The 14727-nt window shown below is 37.1% G+C and overlaps 1 protein-coding gene across 6 annotated transcripts in view; it reads left to right on the forward strand.

The window, feature by feature from the left end:
* The window catches only part of CASK (calcium/calmodulin dependent serine protein kinase), a 221754-nt gene that overhangs the window by 60188 nt on the left and 146839 nt on the right, over window positions 1–14727 (forward strand). The gene's annotated exons all lie outside the window — the stretch shown is intronic.

Raw genomic sequence — 14727 nt, forward strand, 5'->3', positions numbered from 1 at the left:
TTCAGTTGTGATAATACATATTAGAAAGAACAGTAGGTCTATACTGTATTTCTGTTTGGATATTTTAATTTTTTTTTAAGAAAGTAAATTTCTTAAAAATATTCAGAATCAAAAAAACATGCAAAGGAAGTAAAGTAAGAACACATCAGTTTTATTTTGCTAGTCTAGATTTAGCGGGTAAATTGCTATAAAATGGGTGAAAACTTGCAATTAAAGTGTGTGAAATTATATAAGAACTGTATACATATATTTTTCATACAGCTAGGATTTTAAAACAATGCTGCAGAACTGCTACAGTGTAAATAAAAGTCTGTAACTCAGCATTTCCTATTTTAGGGTAAAACAGTACGTCTCCTCTGAGTTGAATATGCAACTCGTGTGTGCATAAAGTGCTTCTTTTACACTATACGGAAATGAGCATGGTAACTGAATGACAATCTGTGTTTTCCATGTCTAGTGTATTTTTGCTCGAGACCATATTCTTTTCTACAGTAATGTTTTTTGGGGATTCCATTTGTGCCATCTAAGTCCTTATGAACCCAAGTTCAGCAGCAAAAAAGAGTCAATCACTTTTTTTGGTATTTATAACAAACAGTACTAAGCCTTAATGGGAAGTTTGATTGACAAGGTAAATCTCAGGTCTTGCTTCAGACTTTATCGAAGATTTTCATTTAAATCTACTAAAGCCATTGCTAGTTTCTTTCTCCTAGCCCTCCAACAAAATATAAGACACGCTTTCTGCAATACTCAGCTCATATAGCCTCATTGTGGTTTTAGCAGTTTATACCTAAACCATCACATTTTGAGCTAGTGTGTTTTTACTCAAATGACTTGGTATCTTTTAAAGAAGTTCTGTCTGTATTCTGGTCTTTTTCTGAGCCTTATCCTAACTAATGATGCTAGGACATATTTCTACCTTTAGTGGAGTATTGTTTTCCTCACTCCATGACAGTAAAATTCAACCTTTTGTGGCCGTGGAGAACTTGCTGAAAGGGAGAAATAGTAGACAAAGGAGCAGGGGGGACTCATCAGGAGGAAAAGAAAAGCCAACAGGAATTATAGGTTCACTTAAAAAAAATGAAAGATAGCTGTTGATGGTTTGCATTTGCTACCTGAGTCTAAAGAAAAGGCTTGGGAGTATACTAAGAAATTTTGGGGGTTTGATTCCACTTGAGTTATGTTGATATATTTACAATTCAAGCTGGCAGGTCATTGAGTTAACATATCATAAACACTTTCTGGAGTTAGTGGGTTTTTTGGTTTTGTTTTGTGGCTTTGGTTGTGGGTGGGTTCAGGTTTTTTTTGTTCTTTGTTGGTATTGGGTTTGGGTTCTTTTCAAAGTTTTTAATTCCTATGCATTAGATTCATAATATTAAGACACATAAGCTGTATAAGTGAATGTGGAGCAAGTCCTATATTCTACATAGGAATCTGAGCCTGTTTTTCATGAACTGTTTGCAACTTGTGTACTTTTTATTTTGTTTTTCCTCTGTGTTTTTTTGTGTTTGGTTTGGTTTTGGGTTTTTTGTGGAGCTCTTTTCTATCTAGGTTTTAGGTTTGTGGGGTTTTTTTTCAAAGATTTTATTTTTCTTTTTTAATTTGTTTGGCTTACTTCTGATAGCGCCAGTCCTTAAACAGATTCTTGGGGAGCCATGATGGTGGTACTTGCATAAAATAAATGTTAGATAACTTATGTGGGAGGAAGCTGTATTTGTAAATTGTCTTAAACTGTAAGCTGGAACGGAATGGTAAGATTAATCCTTAGGAATGTTCTTTACCTCCAAGTTTTGCCCTGTGCAAGAACATTATGGTCTTGAAGTTTATCTTTGTACAACTTTCTATGTCCAGTCTTTCTCTGAGGCACAGGAGTAGGAGAACAGGACATTCTGCACATGAGGGCGCTCATGACAATTCCTTCCAATTAATTTCATAGACAGGTAGAGTGCTGAGAGGTAAAGGGCCCGATATGCCTTCACACTGATGATTAAATGACCTTTGTCAGCAGTGTACTCTTCTGGCAAAGGCAGCCAACTGTTGCAAAAGTGTAGCCAGCAAGTCAAGGGAAGCAATTATTTTCTATCTTCATCTGTGTGAGACCACATCTGGAGCACTGTGTGCAGTCTTGATTTCCCCAGTATAAGGAAAATGGTGTACTGGCATGAGTCACCGGACTGAGTCGTCACATGGACTGAGGGAACTGGGTTTGTCTAGCCTTAAGAAGAGAAGCTAAGGTGAGATTTAGTCCTGTCTTCAGCTACTTAGAAGAAGGGTATAGAGCAGACAGAGCCAAACTCTTCATATAGGTGCACAGTGAAAAGAAAAGAGGCCATGCGGACAAGTTGCAACATGGAAAATTCCAGTTAGAGACAAGAAAAAAAAATCACCCTGTGAGTGGTAGAACTTTGCCACAGGTTGCACAGAGAGATAGTGGAGAGCATCCTCAGAGATGCTCAGAACTGAGCTGCACGAGGCCCTGAGCTGCCGGATCTACTTCAACCTGCTTTGAGCAAGAGTTTGGAGTGGATGACTTCCAGAGGTTCTTCCCAACCTACATGGTTCTGTGATTCTGCGATATTATGTATGAACAGTCTACATGTAATCTGTGGTGCAATATAGTTTTAATATTATTTAGGAGGGAAAAATTTGGGCCTAAGAGTGCGCTGCTTAAAAAGTAGTTAAATTAAAACAGGATTTGATACAATGTTCCAATTTTAAAGCCAATTGAAAACTTTTGATACAATGTTTTACTTTAACCCTAGGTTTGATACAATGTTTTGATTTCTTCAACTCATGAGGCAGTTGGTCATGGAATATGCTTTAAAAGGACTGTTCAGTAGTCTAAACAATTAAAAAAAATGTTATACTGATTTCTTACAATAATAGCGCCCTCCTTACCACAGTAACAAAAGCAATCAAGCTTGAAAAATTGATACTACTCTAGGCTAATCTGTGTTTATCAAGTGGTACTATCATGAACATTTGTGGTATATGATAGAGAAGCCGCTAGTATGCAAGGCAAACTGTATCTAGTATAGCATTCTTTCTATAAGGCTCCTCAACACACGTACTGTGTATAGACATGGACATCTCAAGTGATTTTTATGTCTGTGTGCATCTCTGCAGTGGTTTGATAATAAGGGGAAAAAAAATAAATGCCATGTAACGATGCCTGACAGCTAACAAATCTAATTTAGGCTAAGTTCTATTGGATTTAAGTATTAGTATTCATGGTCTTGCATACTGTGTGTCATCAGTCTCTGTAGTGTTGTAATTCAACCATATTGGTGAAGTATATTGACACTTTGTCCAAGTGGCCACGTGATCTACTGGATTAATATTGGCTATTTTACATGATGACAGATTCTACTACAGTTCACTATGCTTTCGTATCGCAAAGATACAAAACATTAAAAATATACCTAAGAGAAGCTTGAATATTTTTAGATGTAAAAGAGACTTGTACAGTTCAATTTAGAGGATTCATGTGGAAGAGTACTTGATGCTCTCAGAAGCTAGTTTACTCATCGACGTCTACTAAAAATATCAGTGTAAATAACTTGTTTTCAAATACAGCTCTTAGTTGCTATACTCAGACCTTTTGGTATAGAAAAGTGTAAAAAGCATGTTTGTTATTTCTGAATTTGTTGCAGCTCATACCATACTTTTTACTGTCCATTTATTCTGCTGCATTTTCCTTTTATTTTTCTCTGCATGGCTTGCATATCTTGCTATTAGTTAGCTGTTCTAACACCAAATATCTGTAAGTGTAAGCCCTGTTTCTCAGGAAGAAAATGGTGATTGGTTCCTTACTACTTAGTAAAAGCCAATATACATTATTTGTGTGCCTTATCTTAATGTCAGATTGCTCTCTTGTAACATGCTGAGTATTTTTTAAAGCAATTTCCAGGGCAGTGCCCTGTCCTTGCAGTGCATGTCTCTTTGAAGTTGGTTTTCAAGATTTAATTCATTGTATGTTAGATTCAGTTATCTGTAATTCATTTTGATAGAAATGTCCTCACAAAGAAGTGATTACCATTACTTCTACAACCTTCTAGTAGACTAGACCTTATTTATTAGGCTTATATATGCATCTGTACAGGTTTGTATGCATGCAAGCCACTGTGTAGCTGAATAGACAAGCTGATAAGGAAAGATTCGGGTTTCCTTTAGAACCCAAACCAGTTCTACTGGAAGCGAGCTGTGAAGACAGTCTCTGTAAAATTGTAGCCAAGAAAGAAGAGGTTTTTAATATAACTCTTGGACTACTTTTAGCACTGAGAGGGGCAAGATAATTGAACCAAACTGGTATTGCTGTGGATCATCCATTTTAGGAGAAGAATTCCAAAATGATTTCATTGGGGGAAAAAAATGTGAAAGTTGACATCAGCTTGGGTTTTTTGTCCAAAGGGGCCCACAGATCTTTCCCCTTACATATTTTCAGGTTGCGAGGGATTGTCTTACATTTGAGATCTTACTCTTGTTCTGCTTATTTCCTTAAATAGTTTATCCTGGTTGGGTTTCTTTAACTTTTTTTTTTTTTTTTTTTTTACATAGACTTGCATTTTTTGAATCACTTTGTCAGTGCAGTTCATTTGAAAATGTCAGTGTTGAGCTCAAGTCTTTGAGTAAAAAATATTACAAATCTTTATGTCATCAAATCTTATGATACTATACCATATGTAGGCTGGATTTGAAGAAAGAGTGAGTGACTCTTTGCCTTTGATTTAGAAACACCAACTTATCTAGAATTTCTGGTAGTTGTCAGTTCTTTGTTGTACCATATTTCACAGATCAAGGGAAGTTACTTCCTTCTGTGTGGCATTATTGGGCTTACCCCTGCGCTATTGTGTCCAGTTTGTACTTCACAATTGGGATGCTAAAGAACTGGAAAGGTCCCAGCAAAGGACTATCAAGATAGTCAGGACCCTACAGCACATGATGGGAAAGAGAGGTTGAGGGAGCTGGGTACATTTAGCCTGGTGAAGAGAAGGTTAAGAGGATGATGTAATAGTAGTCTACAACTCCTTGAAGAATTACAAAAATGCCAGAGCCAAGTTGTCTTTAACGGTGACAGCTATTGCAACAAAACTAATGGCCAAAAATTGTTGTTTGGAAGGTTCAGGTTGAACATGAGGAAAAGCTTATCCAGTGGGAGGCTGGTGCAGCAGGTACAGGTAGCCCAGAGAAGTGATAGGACCTCTTTCCCTGAAGGTTTTCAAGACATTGCTAGATGAAGGCACAGCTGTCCTGATCTGGTGTTAGCAGTAACCTCACTTTGAGTCAGGGCTGGATCAGATGACCATCAGAGGTCATTTCCCACCAGTATTTCTGTGATTTAGTGAAAATATGAGGAAGGCACCATTCTAGGTTTTCTTTCATTGAAGGTAGAAAATATGAGGATACTTGAGAGAATATTAAAAAAGCTGCGTCAGCTTGACTTTGCTTTTTCTTTTACTATTACTTTAACCCTATGAGAAATCTTATTCAAAGTATTTAGTGATAGTAGTGTTGCAAATATAACTCTAATTTACAGGAGCTTTCTTGAAAATTCATTGAGTGTGTATGTGTCGGTACTGAAGGAGTTGAGGCATCTGTTTATAGATTGCAAAAATCACATGGTATTAGTGACACATCTGTTAATAAGAAAATGCAAGAATATGGAACTTTGAAGCAAAGATGTTTAAAATATTGGTAGCTATCTGTCATGGAGTTTATGTTGCTGATCTTTTAAATACCACTATAGTTTCTGTGTACGCTGTACAAACAATGAAGCAGTTTGGGGTAAAAAGGTAGGAAGCACTTGAATTTACCATGTAGCTATGGTAATACAAAATCAAGTATAAATAGAATGCCTTTTTCGGGGGCAAGAAGGGGTGTCAAGGTCGTGATGCAAGGGACCTATACTAGAGTTTGTGCCTTGAAGACTGATGCTTAAAACCACTTTTGATATTTGTCATTTCAAGAGTCTACCTTTCTGGGGAATGCATACTTCCTAGCTTGGTGGTTCTACTTCTTTCACACATGTGTAGAACTGTTCCTGTTTTGGTAGAGGAAATGTTATCTAAGCCTTTATCAGGGGTTCATTGGTTGTAGCTTAATGAAGGATTTGAGTTTCCTTATTTTCCTTTTCTGGAGAAGCCATAGGCTGGTTTGGTTATAAATTCAGTTCAACTGATTTGTACATATAAATTTCGTAAATGTCTAACTGTTTTATAGTTCTGCTATAACTTTCGTAAACAAAATGTCGTTAGAATTAAATACTTCTGTGCGGAAATATAACATAAGAGATGGAACCAAGCTTTTTTTCCCCTGAAGATGTTTCTACACGTGTTGAAGCATGTTAACCAAATAATAGATACAATAAATCACAGGAATGCGTGAAATCATAACAAGGATTTCTTTTTTAGGACTCTTTTTTTCTTGCTAGTGGAAGTCAGTTCACTGCAGAAATGGTGCACATGGGTTTTTTGGTTGGAAATACAGAATTCAGTCTTGGTAGCACTTCACATAATCTTTTTAAAAGTATAAAAAACAGGGTTATATTTTTTAGGGGCCTTTTTTGGTGTTGTTTCTAACATGTACCCAGCTACTGGCTTCCAGTGGGATACGAAGTGTCACTGGTCAAATTATCATTGTTTTGACCTCTTTTGGAGTCCCACATACAAATTTGATTGGTCCAGGGAGGGAAATATGAAGTTCTATAAGGAAATATGGCGTTTCATCCAGATCATAAGCAAACAGTAATAAAGCAACTATATGATATTATTTTATTTCAAGAACTTAACATTTCTTGAAATTTGATGGAAGCATATTCAAAGCATTGTTGATGTAGTGCTTTCCCTTTCCATCTTCAGAAGGGAAAACATAGCATGTGAATTTATTACACTCGCTTTAAAGCACATAAGAATATTTACTTATTTTTTTATGAACTATTGCTTAAATAGAAAGAAAATTGTTGTTTTTTATGCACTGCAAGCAATTGGTTCTTTATTACTCCTAATCAGTCTCCGGAACAAGGACAGCTTTCTGTACTGTATGACTTCAGTCCCTGGCCTTAATAGATACCTGCTTTTACTGGATTTACTATAGTACTAAATATAAAATGGCTTTGGAGGAGTGCACCTCTTCTCCCTTAATCTTTACTACTTGGCTACTCATTGCTCTGATAATTTTGTTCATCTGCTCTTGGTTTCACTGTAGTGTCAACATTGTAATAATGACTATTATATTTAGTGGCTGAAACCACTACAGACTAGTTGTGCATTGCCAGATTAGATAGGTCTTTACGTAACATTATCATGAAACTGCTTTTGAGGGTGATATCGTGCAGCTGTGCAGCAAGATTAGTCAACACGTTTCCCGATTTTATAAATGTAAATGGTACCCTTTATAGGTTTCAAAATGCAATTATATGAAGTGTATTTGACTGTCATTTTAAGAATTATTCATAATAATGTATTAGAATATTAATTTTAAAATGACGTGTCTTGAAATTCTTAAAACATACATAATAATAATTAGGTAATTAGTGTTAAACAGAATTTATACAGCAGATAATTTAGTAATATAATTTAACTGTTATTTTTGTTATGCAACTGAGTGTGCAGTTGACATGGAGTTTTTAAGAAGTAATCATAATTGATTAAAAGCTGCTTCTGAAGTAACGTTGCTATAATGTTTTCTCTCACTTGACATCCCACTTCCATATATGTGGAACAAGAAAATATGTTCACATATGTGAACAAGAAAGTAAGACCTATGCAAACAAATCTTGTTATGGAAGATTTCTTTAAGCTTCCTGTCATTTAAGTCAATGAAAGTCAGTGAATATGGTTTGTCACTTAAAAGTTAATTCCTCTTTGTGCATATAAAATAGGGCTTAGTAATGATGTGATTAAAATCTTTTCTGAAAAAACTAGTATTGTTAACTATGTGAATCTTGTTGAGTAATACATAATATTGAACCATTTTTCATCTGAAATCATAAAGGATATTTACTAATTGAGGAAAACTTCTGTACAGACTTGTACTTAGGCATCGCTTTTCCTTAATCTGGACAAAAACTGCTTGGTCCTTTAAATCTGTTGCTTGAATCCCATCTGTACCTGGGAGCTCACAACCATTTAGAATGCAAGTTTCACTGAAAATTAAACTTGAAAATATTTAAAATTCCTAATAGAATTGTTGAATTTAGGAAAAACATTTTCCAATAGTGCTTGTAGTTCAGCATGAATCACAGAACCCAAAAGGTAAGCTGCAGTTGATACTATTTATTCCAAGCAGACTAGAAAAATTATGCCTGCCAGGTAATTGGGACATCCTGTGGTGTATTTGTTTTGTGTTTGGTTTTTTGCTGGTAGTAAGTCTGTCATTGAAGTGTCCATCCCAGCCAGCCACAGTTGCTTCCTTGGTCAGTCACTCTGAATCTGATACTGCTTTCCAAGCCGTATCTTCCAAACTGTAATGAGAAAGACTGTAGTTGAACAAGGTTCTAAAAAGCCTTCTATACTAATCCTCTCTCCAGAAAACCATGGAAAATAAAATATCACACATTTCACTATTATTCAAAAATAAGCTTTAAAATCTCAACTATTTCAATCTTGTCTGTTCCTTTACTAAATATTTAGTTGCATGCGTATGGTAGTTTTAAAGTGTGATGACTTATGTGCCTATATTTGGTTGTTAAATATGTGAAATATTCAGTAAAGGAGATGTCTAAGAACTCTCTGCGTGTGTCAGTCGAAACAGGCCTGAAGCACCCAAGAGGATAACTAACGTATTGTTAAAGTGTTCATTGCCTCCAAGTTTATTTACACAGATGTAGGTCCATTCCGTCAAGGCCCAACAGTGCTAATGGACCTGAGAGATATTGTTAGGCCATTCTTGATAATCTTTGAATGATCATGATGACTTGGGGAGGTGCCTGAGGAGTGGAAGAGAGCAAATGTCACTCCTGTCTTCAAGAAGGGCAAGAAGGAGGAGCTAGATGTCAGTCATCTTCACCTCCATTCCTGGGAACGTGATCGAGCAACTAATCCTGGAAACTATTTCCAGGCATGTGAAGGACAAGAAGGTCATCAGGAGTAGTCAGCAGGGATTCACCAAGGGGAAGTCATGCTTGACCAACTTGAGAAACTTCCAAGATAAAACAACTGACCTGGTAGATGGAGAGCAAGGGATTTTGTCTACCTAGACTTCAGGAAGGCCTTTGACACTGTCTCCCCTAAGATCCTCACAGAGAAGCTGATGGAGTATTGTATTGATGAGCAGACAGCGAGGTGGATTGAAACAGCCTGACCCAGGGGTGGTGATCAGTGGCCAGTTGGAGGCCAGTAACTACCATTGTACCCCAGGGGTCAATACTGGGTCCAATCCTCTTCAACATCCTCATTAATGATCTGGGCGATGCGACAGAGTGTACCGTCAGCAAGTTTGCTGATGACACCAAACTGGCAGGGGTGACTGATAAGCCATAGGGTCGTGCTGCCATCCACAGGGACCTCGACAGGCTGGAGCAATGGCCTGCCAGGAACCTCATGCAGTTCAACAAGGGGAAGTGTGCCAAGTCCTGCACGTGGGGAGGAACAACCCCCTGCACCAGTACATGCTGGGGCTGACCAGTTGGGAAGCATCTTTGCAGAAAAGGCCCTGTGGGGATCCTGGTGGACATCAAGTTGAACAGAAGCCAGCAATGTGCCCTTGTGGCAAAGAAGGGTTAATGATACCCTGGACTGCCTTAGGAGGAGTGTTGCCAGGAGGTGGAGGGAGGTGATCCTTCCCCTCTACTCAGCAGTGCTGAGGCCACACCTGGGCTCCCCAGTACAAGAGAGAGTCCAGCAAAGGGCTGCTACTAAGATGATGAAGGGATTGAAGCATCTGTCCTGTGAGGAAAAGCTGACAGAGCTGGGACTACTCAGCTCGGGAGGGGAAGACTCAGGAGGTTTCTCATCAATGTGTACAAATACCTGAAGGGAGGATGCAAAGAAAATGTAGCCAGGCTTCTTTTGGTGGTGCCCAGTGACAGGACCAGAGGCAGTAGGCACAAACTGAAACACAGGAGGCTCCTTCTGAACATCAGGAAACACTTTTTCACCTGCCAGAGGTTGCCCATAGAGGTTGTGGAGTTTCCATCGTTGGAGATACTAAAAAAATCATCAGGACATGGTGCTGGGCAACTGGCTCTAGGTGGCCCTGCTTGAGCAGCGGTGGTGGACCAGATGACCTCCAGGGGTCCCTTCCAACCTCAGCCATTCTGTGATTCTACAAAAGCAGCTTCATAATTTCTTTGATGGGTGGATGGCTCTCCTGTGACGGGCCTGGGAGCAGCTGAGCAGGGTGTTATTTGGGCTTCCCTCTGCCCGACATGCCATTGTCTCTCTGTGCTCCTTTGTGGCTGCGCAGATGAGGTTTTATCACACAACCTAACAATGTTTTTCTTTCCTAAACCCCTAGTTTAATTATAGCTGCCTTCTTGCTTAAGAAATCAAACTGTTTGAGAAAGAGTTGAAAAAGAAATCTAGGTTGGAGGAAGAAGCAAGGATATTACTCTTGTGGTGTTCCTAAATTAATAAGCAATGTCTGGAGCTTTTATCAATACAATAAGCCAAGTGACAAAGGTGTATTTCTTCACTCTCTTTGCAAAGCAAAGTCATAATTAAATTTATGCAAAGAAATCTGGAAATATGCTTTTTTAAAAGATTTATTATGAGAATGCTCTCAAGTCTTCATTCTTAAACATTGTTGTCTTTAATTGCTTTACAAAATGCATGAGGTATATCCATCTTCTGTTCTGAAAAATGAAAACACTTTCCAAAACACTTCTGTCTTTGTACACAGTCTGTACTCATCTAACAAATCATGATTCTTGCGAGTAGTCCAGAAATAGGCTTCTAACTGTGCTTGCCATAATTCAGGCAAACATAGGGGAGATAATAAGTATCAGCTGTATTTTCAAATATTTTCTGTTTGGATGCAAGCATGTATTCTGTTCTTGTTTGTGTAATCAACAAAACTCAAGAATAATTGCAGCTGAGCTGCAATTTCTGTTAATTCATTGATCCAAAGAGAACCTTCTTTGACTCTTAAATGCTGGGGTTTGTTGTTTTGTGAATGTAAAAATATATGTCACTGTGATAAGGTAAATAATGATCATTATGCAATATCACTCTTCTAGAAGTGCCTTTCATGTTAGAATGACAAACCTGTATCCTGCCATAGCAGTAAGACATTGGCAAATATTCAGTCTTCGGGTTGTGTGATTTTTTGCTTGGAATAGTTTACATCCTGTGAAAATCTTGTCTAAAATCTTCCCCTCTTTTTTTTTTTCCTCCAAAGAGAGATGTCATGGTTTGTGATCCATAGATTGCTATTTTTTTGTGCTCACCTGAGTTTTCTGCTAAGCTCATCATGATCTCAGGTAATCTTCCCACAAATCAGCTACAAACATTCCACTTGAAGCTTTTCTGCATGTAATGATATTTTTACTGGATTATAGATGAACATGATTCTGAGCTATAGGCTATGGAAATTTGCAAAAATAAAGATGTGTTAGCAAAATTTGATGGACCCCCTAAATAATAGGATGGGAGAAAGAATGATAGCTTTTAAAATGGGGCATATTTTTAATATGTAATATATATATATGTCTGTATATTCATAATAGTATCTCATATATATACATACAGATTAAAAACTTTCTAGATCAGATACTGTCTTTCATAGCTCAAAACTAAAAGTAATTGTTCAGAAATCAGTAAAAATACAGGGGATAAACAAGAATGCATACCTGTAATCAAAGCAAAATGCTTTTTGACCTTGACTGCTTCATGATCAGTTGCTTAAGAAAATACAAAACAGTTACCTAATGGTTGATATCAATTGCTGCCAGTTGTATTCATCTTTGTACACAGAAGCTCTTACCTTTGTATGTCAATTTGCTGCATATTTGATTTACTAAAATCAAAACACATAGCATAATCCTCCTACCACCTAACTGGCCTTCAAACTGAAAAATTAAGTAGGGGAAAAAATAGTAAAGCTAAAGACCAGTGACAAACTGTCATAATCTATACTGCAATTGTAGAAACAGAACACTGATCTTCATGGAAACTTATATTCTAACATCTGCATCCACAAATATTTATGACTAATACATGAAGTATATAGAAGTTGAGATCTCTATAGTATGTCATTATGTGGGAGAATGGAAATACTTTGAGAAGAAGAAAGTTCAAAATGTATGGGGTTCAGGAAGTTGTCGGTATGTCAATTGCTTGTGAGAATTGAATATTTTAGGTCACATTAGCACATATTAACTTGTACAGATGCAAAGCTATCTGCCTTTCTTGAGTGCAAGTCAATGAGTTTAGTTGTAAACACTGCCAAACAATGGCTGTGTTCTCCAGAATAAGAGTTGCTTCAGTAAGGAGAAAAAAAAATATCTTGTAATCTTTTTTGAGTAAAGAAAATCTTTGGAGAAAAGGGGAAAGAATGTTAAGAGAAACAATTAACCTCATATGAAGGCAGATAGAAATTGTTTGGAAGCTATCTTGTAAAACAGTTTAGCAAAAAGATCTTGGCTAAAGTGTAGAGTTGAATACTGGAGATTTTTAGCTTCTCAATGAAGAGAAGCATTTTGATTTAAATAAATCAAAGACCTGGAGGTCCTGAGCAGACCTATGAATGTAAATCTGTTTCTTAAAGACTTTCTACATTTTATCTGCTATTCTAGTTGTACCATGTCAAGTATTATCATGTCAGTTGTCTTCCAGTATATTAATTAATAGAATGAAAAGTTAGCTATAAACAATAAGTGATTCTCTATACAGTTAAAATAAAAATTTACTTGAAACTTCAATGAGCATACATTACATTAATTCAATTTTATCTTTAATACTGCATTGAAGTTCATCCTAATTCTACATTTTAAAACTATTACTAAACTTTAAGAATTTGACTGAGACAATTGTCATTCTCTCTGCTGCAGAGTAATGGAATGGAAGATGCATGATTTTAAAACACTTCAATCACTTAACTACCTAGAAGATAGAAGGATGAGAATATTAGATCATATCTAACTGAGCACTGCAAGACACTTGCCTATACAATTTTGGGGTTTTTAAGTGCCAAAGGCTTTAGGAGAGAGACCTGTTTTTAACAGCGCTGTGTATTACTGCAGTCTGTGCACTCTGAAACAGCACTTACTGGCATGGTATTTTCCAGCTACAACTCATTTATTTTAATGAAAACACTTATCACGGACACCTGGATAGCCTGCTCACGCTGAATGTGTTGTATGTACTTGATCTCCTAATATGAATCCTACCAACAAATATACACAGTGACAGTAAGTAAATTGGCAATGTAAATAAAAACACTGTGATCTACAGTTGGTTCACTTAAAATCTGTGACGGAGATTTTTCTTGGAGGTTGCTTTTTAAGATCACCTCATATATGAGGAAGACTTATGGTGTGTTTCTCGGTTGAGGGAGGGGATTGTTCTATGTATTTATTTTGCCTAAAATATTCAGTGGTCAAATTCATTCTTTTCTGAAGTTGCTGTAGAAGAAAAAGCCCAATTGCAAATGAAACTGGTGCTAAAAAGTAATGTTTTATTCTTTCAGAATGTCTTAGTATTTAAGGCACTTATATGAGGCTTTATTTTAATACATTACAGAATTGAGAAATTACTTTAGAGATATACTCCAAGTTTCACAGAAAGTTACTAGCAGAGTCAGCAATCTAAAACCCAAGCTGCTTGATTTCCTCTGGTTTCCCAGAAGACCAACTAAAGTTAGGTTAAAAATATATTGTTTGATCTATTGTGACAGAACCAGTTACTGTGGATTTCTTAATATATGTCGTTTTTAATGTTTGCCTGTGGTAGAGTGACAATTAACAGTTGCAGGTCCTGGTGAAAATATTGCCTTAGTTTATAGCATCATAAATGATGAAAATGGCTTATGAAATACTACTTTGCCTGAGTAAGGTAGATTTTTTCCTTTGCCAAATCAAATAAGTATTTGAATCCAAGTTGCCACTACAGAAACGTTTATTACAATATGTATGTGTTACACATCAGTGTTTTCAGGTCTGTACAGGTTATCATCACTGTATTCTCTTTTGTCCTCGTAGTTCTCTTTGAAAAGCTGTGCCAAACTGGAGCCTGTGTTTGCAGCACAGGGCTGGACAGGTGGGGTTGATGTGTTTGCAAAGAAGCTTTTCATGTCTGAAGATGTAATTTTACAAGAACCTCTGTTCTTCCTGTGCTGCAGAGTGATAGGGCACCTACCATCTCTGTCTCTCAGAAGCTTATCTATTTGAAGGGAAAACCGGTAAAGAAACTAGTATGCCCTGGAATGGAAATGTAGGATGCTAACATCTAGGATTATTAGATGCCACTTACCATCTGTTCAGTGTGTGTGAGTGAGTCTCACTGTTTTGCATTTCCTCCCCGTTCCCATCAATAAAACCGGCTGAGCTGATTTAACAGCTCCTGGCTGCTGAAGGGGAGGGAAAGCCCTATTTCTGCAACCCAGGTTGCTTATTATGCCATCCTGTTGCTTCATTTGCATTGGCTTTGGTACTTTTTTTTTACCTTTGGACTGATATATTTTAACTTGAGTTGGGGAAAAAGGTGAACAGAGGACTTTCACCTTCAGTTTCCTAGTCTCTACTTTCTTGTCGATTGACTTGCTTCTCTTTTTGAATTACACCTTATTTAGAAA

Source organism: Balearica regulorum, chromosome 1 (assembly GCF_011004875.1).
Source record: "Balearica regulorum gibbericeps isolate bBalReg1 chromosome 1, bBalReg1.pri, whole genome shotgun sequence".
NCBI classification, from domain to species: domain Eukaryota; kingdom Metazoa; phylum Chordata; class Aves; order Gruiformes; family Gruidae; genus Balearica; species Balearica regulorum.